Source organism: Canis lupus, chromosome 8 (assembly GCF_048164855.1).
Source record: "Canis lupus baileyi chromosome 8, mCanLup2.hap1, whole genome shotgun sequence".
NCBI classification, from domain to species: domain Eukaryota; kingdom Metazoa; phylum Chordata; class Mammalia; order Carnivora; family Canidae; genus Canis; species Canis lupus.
In genome coordinates this window covers 35,002,001-35,011,124 of record NC_132845.1, presented here as the reverse complement: position 1 = coordinate 35,011,124, position 9,124 = coordinate 35,002,001, and positions in this window count along the sequence as shown.

Here is a 9,124-nt window from a genome sequence, read left to right as displayed (position 1 = left end):
CGGACCCCGGCCGTCCTCGACCGCCCCGCGCCGCCCGCTCGCGCCCCGCGTCCCCGCCGCGGCTGCCGCTGTCGCCGCGGCCACGGGCCCAGCCGCGCGATCCCTCGCCTCCCCGGCGGCCGGGCGAGCTCTGCAGAGCGGCGGCGGCGGCCGCGGCGGCGGCGGCTCATTACCATAGACCTGCTCGCGCCGCCGCCGCCTTAAAGCGGCGACGCCAGCCGCACCGAAGGAGGTGGGCCCACGCAGCGCCCTCCTCCGCACCGCCGTCCCGGGATTCCTGCGGGCCAGACCTCCACTCCGGATCCCCCCCAGGCCTGCCGCCAGGTGCCAGACCCCTGCCACAGGGTAGGGAGGAATTAGCCTTCAGAACCAGACAACGAATGAAGGTAATGGTGGTAGTATCCTAAGTATGCTTAGAGGTTTTCAGAAACATTTTGAAGGGCTCTCCGAGACCAAGGGCCCACCCCACCGCGCCTGCCTACCGTTGGCTGCTGATAAGAGCCCTCAGGTCCTGGGTCAACAGTATAAAGCCTCCTTCATACTCTAGAGAGACACCCCACCTCCCTCCCTGGCAACACACTTTGAAGTCCTAAACTCCCCCCACCACCCCTAATCCAGGTGGCAGTCTAACTAGGACCCCCTTGGGGTCCAACTGCTGGGCAGAATGACCCCAGGCTCATCTTGGACACCACCTGGACTCTTCAGGGGAGGGTGAGCTGAGAGCGTCAAAGTCAAAGCTAGCTGGTATAAACATACTAATATTACCAGGCTCTGAGGCCCAGAAAGGGTGAGACTTGTACAGGGTCACAAGGCCAGTTAGGGACAGAGCCAAACTTTAGGACCGGGGTTTCCTGGATCCTAGACCAGTGCATTTCTCTACCCTATGGGGCCTCCTGTCTGGAGAGATGACCTCTTGCCCCCTCCCTCCTTCCCCATCAGTGTCCAGCTGCTGTTCCCCTCCTTCTTCTCGCAGCTTTGTGATTAGCAAACAGCCCTGCCCAGTGCACAGTATAGGCCTGCAGACTGACTCTATCACTTGAAAGGGGTGTGCAGGATTCCAGAAGTCCTGGGGGTGGCCCAGGCCATGAAAACCAGACCATGAGGAAGAACCAGGCCGGGCTGGTGGAGGGTGATCCAGAAGGAGCTGCCCTCTTCCATACCCCACCCAGGGACCCCTATTCAGGGACAATGGGACCAACAGGGTGCAGTGCCAGGGGCCTGGTCAGCCTCCACCGCAACCCTCTGGCTGTGTGATCTTGGTGAAATTCCTGCATCTCAATTTCCCTTTTGTAAAATGAGGGGATTGAACAAGGCATATGGTTTCCAAAAGCTAGCAGTAGAATCTGTTTTTCAAATGAAATTTGAAGTAGAAGCCCAAAATATAAAACAGATAACAGCAGTGTTCCTGGGATGAAGGGCAGGTCAGGGCCTTGCCCTATCCCCGCTGTTCCACCAAACAGTACATCCCTGGGCCACCTTGTAGGGCTTATGCTCTGGAAGGAACCCAATTTGAAAAGCACTGAAGCACATGCTCTCTTCCAGCATGGTGGTGTTCTGGTCACATCAGAGGAGCCGAGAATGCTACCTCAGGGACCCTGGGCCCAGGGGTCACAGTATGACCATGCGTTGATACAACTGGATGTGATATCAGCTTTTCACTTTGTCCCCGGGGGAAAGGAAAGGAGATGGGCAAGACGGATTAGGATTAGACTATATTCTTGGCAGTGCTGGTGGAAAGGATGGGGAGAAGGAAGTGGGAGGAGGACCCATGGCTCATGGGAATGCTCTTGACTGAAGATGAGCTTTCTTCCTCCGGGCAAGGCCAAGGGCAGCTCCAGGAGCAGAGGGGTGGGTTAAGCAGCCTCTGCAGGGCTCTGCCTCCCTGGACTTGCTTTGACTCTGGTTTGGGAGGATCTAGGGGCTGCGTGGGCATTTTGCTCTTCACCTAATAGCCATGTGGCGCAGAGAATGCTCGGAAATTATACCATCTGTTAATTATCCTTTGAATCGGGGTTGGGTAATGAGACTCTCATTTCTGCCGAAGGCCTAAGCCGCCACATGGGGAAGCTGCAGCTCTCCATTCATCTCTTCCTTTGTACCCAAATCGGCTTTCTGGGTGGGACTGAGCCACCGCCTTGGCTCTGAATCACATGGGGATCCTGGTTCTGGAGCCTAGTACTGAGACAGGGGTTGGAAGGCATGGAAGGCACAGAACAGGAAACCCTCCTCCTCCAGACGAATTGGGGATCCAAGGAACCCCTCCTTCCATCTACAAGCACATTTGGCACATAGTCCTTAATCGTCTTCTTGTCCTGCCCCCAAGGGCACAGGACAGAGCTGCCTCTCCATGCTGTGTCACCTCCTCAGCTGCTTCTGCCTCCCAAAAGCTGGAAGGAAACTTCCAAGTCTTCGGTGCACCATGGTGTCTCAGTCTAGGGCTTGCCCTGGTGGTGTTTGTTAGTTTTTTTCCAAAGTGAACAGTGGAGAAATAAAAAAAACACCAGCAGAGCCAGGCAGTAGGTTCGAGAGTGCTTTTAATGGGGAGTGACTCGGAGAGGTGGCCAGAGTCAGGGAAGTCGCGCCCGGTTGGGGAGTGTGGGGGTTTTTAAGCCTTATTGGTTCCAGGTCTGGATCCGGGTGGGTCTCTTGCCAAATTAGGCAAGGGAACACCGTGTCCCTAGGTGACTGGCTGGGGGTGGGGATAGTACAGACGATGGGGGGTGGTCCCTGGATGGAAAGTCTCCGTTTCCCGTCTAGGCTTCCACTTACTGGAGATGATGTGGTGGTCATGGCTGCTTTGGCCAGAAGATCAGCCATTTTGACCCAATTTGAGATGTCCGCCATTTTGGGTGCCCGTCTCTCAGCCAGCCCAACAGTGTTCTCCTTGACCCCTAGAAGAAGGGCCGCCTATTTTGTGGAACTTTCCAGCTGTAGGGAACCTTCAGAACTTCCCCCTATGTGGGAGAAAACCAGGGTGCAGCAAGATGCTGGAGTCCGTTCAAAGGGAATTTACTGCTCGTTTAGGCCAAACCTCCGCTGGAAGGGAAAGTGACCTGCTAGGATAGCCCCAGGCTCTCCCCCAGCCCTAATGGGTCTTCCTCGCCCAGGCTGCTTCTTGATTGAGGGTCACCTATACAAATGGAGAATACATTTTTGCATAAGGCCTGGCCCTGGCTCTCAGCTGAATAGGAGAGCCTGGGTGGAGTGCTCCAGGAGCAACTGAGACACAAAAGGCTAAAGGAACTCAGAGGAGAGAGCAGTGAGGGTGGAGGAAATCCTCCAAGGCTTCCTGGAGGAGGTAGGAAATCAGAAATAGCATTCCTGGCCAGAGGAAGTCATGAGCAAATTCATTTAACCTGGTACACCGGGGTAAGGGTCTTCTCCAAGGTTACACAGCTCGTAAATGGCAGACCTGGGATTTGAACCCAGGCAACCTGGCTCCAGAGTCCATGCTCTTAAGCATTATACTTACGAATGAATGAGATGTGTTACCTTGGCTGAAGCCAAGATGGGGGTGGGTGTGTTGTGGCCCAGCACAGTGGAGGGGACAGACAAGGCCACATTTGGGAAGAAGCATCTTCTTCCCCTGTCATGGGAAGATGCTTGTGGGCTGAAATTCTAGGACCAGTGGGCTGCTTGACAGAAGGGGTATGGATGGAGGCGGTGGAAGGGAAGGGTCTAGTGACCTTTGCTGGGCAGGCAGGGCAGTTTCTAGCAGGAGAGAAAGGTGGGAAGATCCTGATCCCCCTGGGGCCTGATCCTGTTTCTGGGCTCAGTGTTGCTTTATAGAGGGCACAGAAATGGGAGGGGAGAGGCTGTCCGTGTGGAACTCCAGACTCTGCTCTTCTGGGACTATGGGGTGGGGTAGGACGGAGGGGATCAGGAGCCAAAAATTGGAGCAGGCCAAGACCTGAGTGTCTCCTGTCCACACTTGCCTTGTGTGCCCAGTCTGCTTCCCTGAACTTTTCTCCACAGCTGAGGCTGTGCTCCCTTGAGGGTGGACACTGTCCTTTCTGGGCCCCCCGCTCCATGCCTGGCACCGAGGGGCACTTGGCAGAGTCCTGGGGATACTTGGATTCTCACCTGGTTGCTTCCTCTCCAAACCAGTCTCCACTTAGCAGTCCAAGTAATTGTTTTTAAATCGATGAACATTTTTTAAAAAAGATTTTATGTATTTATTCATGAGAGAGACAGAGAGAGAGGCAGAGACACAGGCAGAGGGAGAAGCAGGCTCCATGCAGGGAGGCCGACGGAGGACTCGATCCCGGGACCCCAGGATCACGCCCTGGGCCGAAGGCAGGCATTAAACCGCTGAGCCACCCAGGGGTCCCCCTCGGTAAACATGTTTTAAAGATTTTTTTTTAAATGTATTCATGAGAGTCACAGAGAGAAAGGCAAAGACATTAGGGAGCCTGATGTGGGACTTGTTCCCAGACCCTGGGATCACAACCTGAGCCGAAGGCAGACACTCAACCACTGAGCCCCCCAGGTACCCACATTTTTTAGATTAAAAAAAAATGTCTCCAGATTTTTTTATTTTGGAAAACGGCAAGTGTTCAGAGAAATTGCCAGAATGGTAGAATGCATCCCCAGCTACCCTCTACCTAGATTCATTCACTGACACTATGTTTTTTTTCTCCAATTTTTAGAGAAAGTGAGGTGCAAACATCATGGCACCTGCGCCCCCACCCCTCAGTGTGCAGCTCCTCCTCGCCGGGTGCTCCCCCAGGCCCCGCTGGGTGGCTGCCACACTCAGAACACAAGTGATGATTCCTGGTTCCATTTAATACCCAGTCTAATCCAAATTCCTCGCTATTCCTCAGACGTCATTGATAGTGACTATTTTCAAACCAGAGGTTTATACATGTACCTAAGTGACACGAACCTCCCTTCTTTCCTTGCTTCCTATCCTCCCTCCCTCCTTCCTTGTGATGTTGACTGCTTGAAGAGTCCAGGCCAGTTTTCTTATTGGATGGGCCACATGCTGGATTTACCAGATCGAAAGACCTCTTGTGGTGTCTTTCACAGAGTAATGCTGCAAAGTCTGAATCTGAGCATGTTTCTCCCTTCCTGAAAACCTTGCAATGGGGCTCTTTGGATGTGCTTGAATAAAAGCCAACTTCCTCATACTGGTTCACAAAGCCCTGAGGGGCCTAGCCACCGCCCCCATCACTCTGTTCTGGACACCCTGGCTTCCTTCCAGCTGTTGAATATGTTAGTCTTAAATATACCCCTTTTCTTGGCACATATCACAAGTTGTAATTACATAAAGTATTTACTTGTTAATTTATTTGGTCGACATCTCTCTTTGCCACTAACAGTCAGCTCCAGGAACAGAGAGAACATGTGTCTTGAGTACTAGCACCTAACATGGTACTTGACACATAGTAGGCAGTCAGTAAATACTGGTTAGATGGATGGATGGCAGGCAGGCATAGAGGAGTGACCAGGTGTTTGTCCATTCGTGGAACCATCTGGGAGGCCAGCTGGGTGTCTGGGCTCCTCTGTGGACAGCCCTGAACTCATTCACTTTAACCACGAAACTGTATTCCCAAGGCCAAGAACAGCTAGGAGTTGTAGGCCCGATGTCCCAGCCAAGTTATACACACTTTCTTTGAGACTCATTAAAAGATGGCACTGGGTGTCTTAACCTAGCCATAGGTTCAACCCACTATTAGGTTGGTTAGTAATAGGTGCTACACTATTTGCTGAGGGTGGCTCAGTAGGTCCAGCATTCCATATGACTGAAGTACAGTCCGTCAAAGATCCAGCTGAGATCATTTTTGGCTCCTGAGCACAGAGGGGAAGAGATGGAGCCTGGGGCTGAGCTATGAGCAGCACATCCCAGAGCAACACCTGCAGTAAGCAAATTGTTAAGGAGAGAGCCCTAGCCGTGCTCCAGGAGCCGAGCCAGGTACACAAATGAACAAGACTCCAGCTCTGGCCTCAAGGAGCAACCTGTCTAATGTGGACAGAGACAGATGCGGTGGTAGAGCCGTATTCGTGAATATTTCTGTGTGGGGCTGGAAGAGTTAGGAAGGCTGCACAAAAGAGGTGGCATTTGAAGCACCTCAAAGGGGAAGGAGGGATTCCACAGAATGGCAGGAGGAAAAGACATCCGGGCAGAGGGAAGGGCAAGGCAGATACGGAAGGGTACAAGGCAGGGTCAGTGCTGGGAGAGGAGCGCAGTTGGCAAGGCTGGGGCTCCAAGCTCATGGTGGGATAAGAAGAGAAGAGCTCACTGACCTGAACTGTGGCCACCGTGTAAAGAACGTGGGCCCTGCGGGGGAAGTCTGGGCTTTATTAGGAAAGCGGAGAGAACCGTGAGGCACGTGGGCAGGGGCGGGCAGGGGTGGGCAGGTCTGTGGCAGCCCTGCTGGCCTGAGGAGCAGCCCCACCAAAGGAGGGACGGGGTTGCTGACCACAGGAGGCGCTGGTGACAACAGCCCAGGAGGAGAGCCCGAGCAGATGTGAGTGACCCAGAGACTCAGCGGCCACTGGCGACCACAAGGAGGTGGTCCAGCGTGACTGTCAGGTGTTTGCTTCGGGTGTCTGAATGTCCAGAGGAGGGAGGGGGTGGGGATCAGCGAGGGAATTAGGCTTTGAGGCCTGGGGGGAAGCCATATGTCTGTTAGGGGGTGGGGAAGGGCATCAAGCTGGAGATGCTTGAGGGGAGACCTGGAGATGCTTGGGGGGAGGCAGCAGCTTTGGGAAGGGAAGCAGGACGTGCAGGGCAGGCGTGGAGGCCAGGGTCCGGGGGAGCTGGCATTTGGTGGCAGGTACTATCTCCTTCCCCTGCCCTCCTCCACCCTCAACACCTCCTCTTCTCCACACTCAGGCTCCCCAGGCTTCCTTCTTCCTGCTCCCTCGTGTTTCTCCCTCCTCTGGAACGTTCCACCTTCCCTCTGAGGGGGTGGGGACGAGGAGGCCCAGGAATGTTGATGAGGAAGCTGGGCCTACAAGTGGCTGCTGTTTATCTTCCAGGACAGGAGCCAGATGGGATCTGATTTTGACAGCGGAGGCAGGGCGGCAGGGAGGCTGTTTTAAGATGGGAAACCAAGCAGGTCAGTACTGCGGGGAAATGGGAGAGGACATGGGTGAGGACGGGCCTGGAGACAGCTAGCCACGTGGGGGTGGCACCCGGGAGCACGCATAAGGGCTGGCTTCAGAGAAAGAGTAGAGAAAGAGAAACAAAAATTATAGGTATTTTTTCCTCCTGAAACAAGATGGAAGAAAAGGATGAACATTACTCTAAATGGAAGCTTAATTCTCCCTCTTCTTCAGGGTTTAAAAAACAAGGCTCCCAGAAGGGTCGCACCATCTTATTAGCAATTTACACCTCAATGAAAATAATTTTCCAGACCATTTCTAACAGCAGGTTTCAGCGGGGGAGGGCAGCCCCAGTCCGCGGAGGGGCCCAGGCTGCTCCCAAACGCAGGGCTCGCCAGCCACCCAATCGGAGCAGCGAGAGAGAGGCCTTCCCCTCGGGGAAGGGGCTTTGCCCAAAGCGGTAGAGGCTGGCGTCCCAGTCTCCCTGCCCGGGTCTGCGCGGAGCGGCGGCTCTGGGCTCCCGCAGCGGGAACCTGTCTGCGGCACCCCCCCCCACCCCCAGGGAGGGGGTGCTCTTAAAAGGGCAACGTCAGAGGCAGTGGTGTGGCTGCCCCCAGGACCTCCCCCAGGGCGCGGGGTTGACCCCCCCCTTCTGCGTGTATCTGGGAGGAGTTTGGAGCAACCCCTTGCTGGGAGTTGACTGGGGGAGTGGTGCAGGCCCCTCATTCTGGCACAGGCTCTGACACGCAGCTCGGTTCTCTGGGGCCCAGCCCAGCTCTGCCTGTCGGACTCATCCTGGGAGCGCAGCCAGGGCTGCCCCAGGCCCCCAGTGGGAGGCTTGGGGGAGGCAGAGGGGAGAGCAGACGTTCTTAGGACCCTGGGTAACCCGGAAAAGCTTCAGCGAAGGAAAAAGCAGGACAAGTCGCAAGGAAAGTGTCAGTTCCCAGGTGTGGCTTCTCACCACTGCAGCATCTGGCTCCCCAGTGGCTGATGAACTGAACCTCTGGGCGGTCTTCCCTCTCAGGCAGGCCCCTGGTCTCACACTGGGTCCACACACAGTTGCCTGGCTCTTTAGAATTTCTTTCTGAATGACTGGCTTCTAGTTGCCTCTATCTCTAGGTGGAGGGAGAGGCCAGGTGCCTCCTCTCTTGCCTGAAGCACCCAGACCTGCTCCTGGGCCCCGAATTCCTGGGTGTGGGAACTAAAGGTTGGTGAGGGACCCAGGGCTCTGACTCACTCCACCAGGCCTGTGGGGTTGTTTGCTAACTGAGCTAGTAACCTGGATAGCCGAGGTTGGAGATGGGGCAGGTCAGGGTGCCAGGGATGAGGGCATCAGCTGTGGGTTGTGGAGGCAACTGCCAGGGTGGAGTCAAGGTTATCTGGGACTGTTCCCAAGTGCTCAGCGTCTAGGCCTTCCCATCCTAAACAAGGCTTGCATCAGCCCCCTCCCACTGCTCCAGGGAGGAAAGGAGTCTGGTTTTTAGCTCACTCTGGAGGAAGAGGAAGGCAAACCATGCCTTTCCCAATGACTAGGAGTTCTTTGAGAGCAGGGACTGTGTCCCATTCTTTCTGTAAGCTCTACTTCTAATCACACCTGCCCACTGGCATGCTTTCATGTGAGCTGTAGGGAAGGACCTCGGACACAGGGTTATCCTTTCCTTCATGATTTTTTTCCTCCTCTGGCTCCATCAGTAAGAAAGGGGTACAGACCTTATGCTAACAGACCAGCTGGGCCACACACCAGCTTTCCAGGCCTAGGGCAGTCATTCCTTTTCACTAGGCAGGCTCGCAGGCCTGCACACAATGAGTGTGCAGACAGGGCAGGTAAGAGAGGGTTGGCACGGGAGCGGGGCTGCCAGCAGCACAGAGCCAGCAGCACAGAGCACAGCACAGGCTCTCTCTACATAAAGCTATAGGAGGGGATCCCTGGATGGCTCAGCGGTTTGGACCTGCCTTCGGCTCAGGGTGTGATCCTGGAGTCCCGGGATTGAGACCCACATCAGGCTCCCTGCATGGAGCCTGCTTCTCCCTTTGCCTGTGTCTCTGGCTCTGTGTGTCTCTCATGAATAAATAA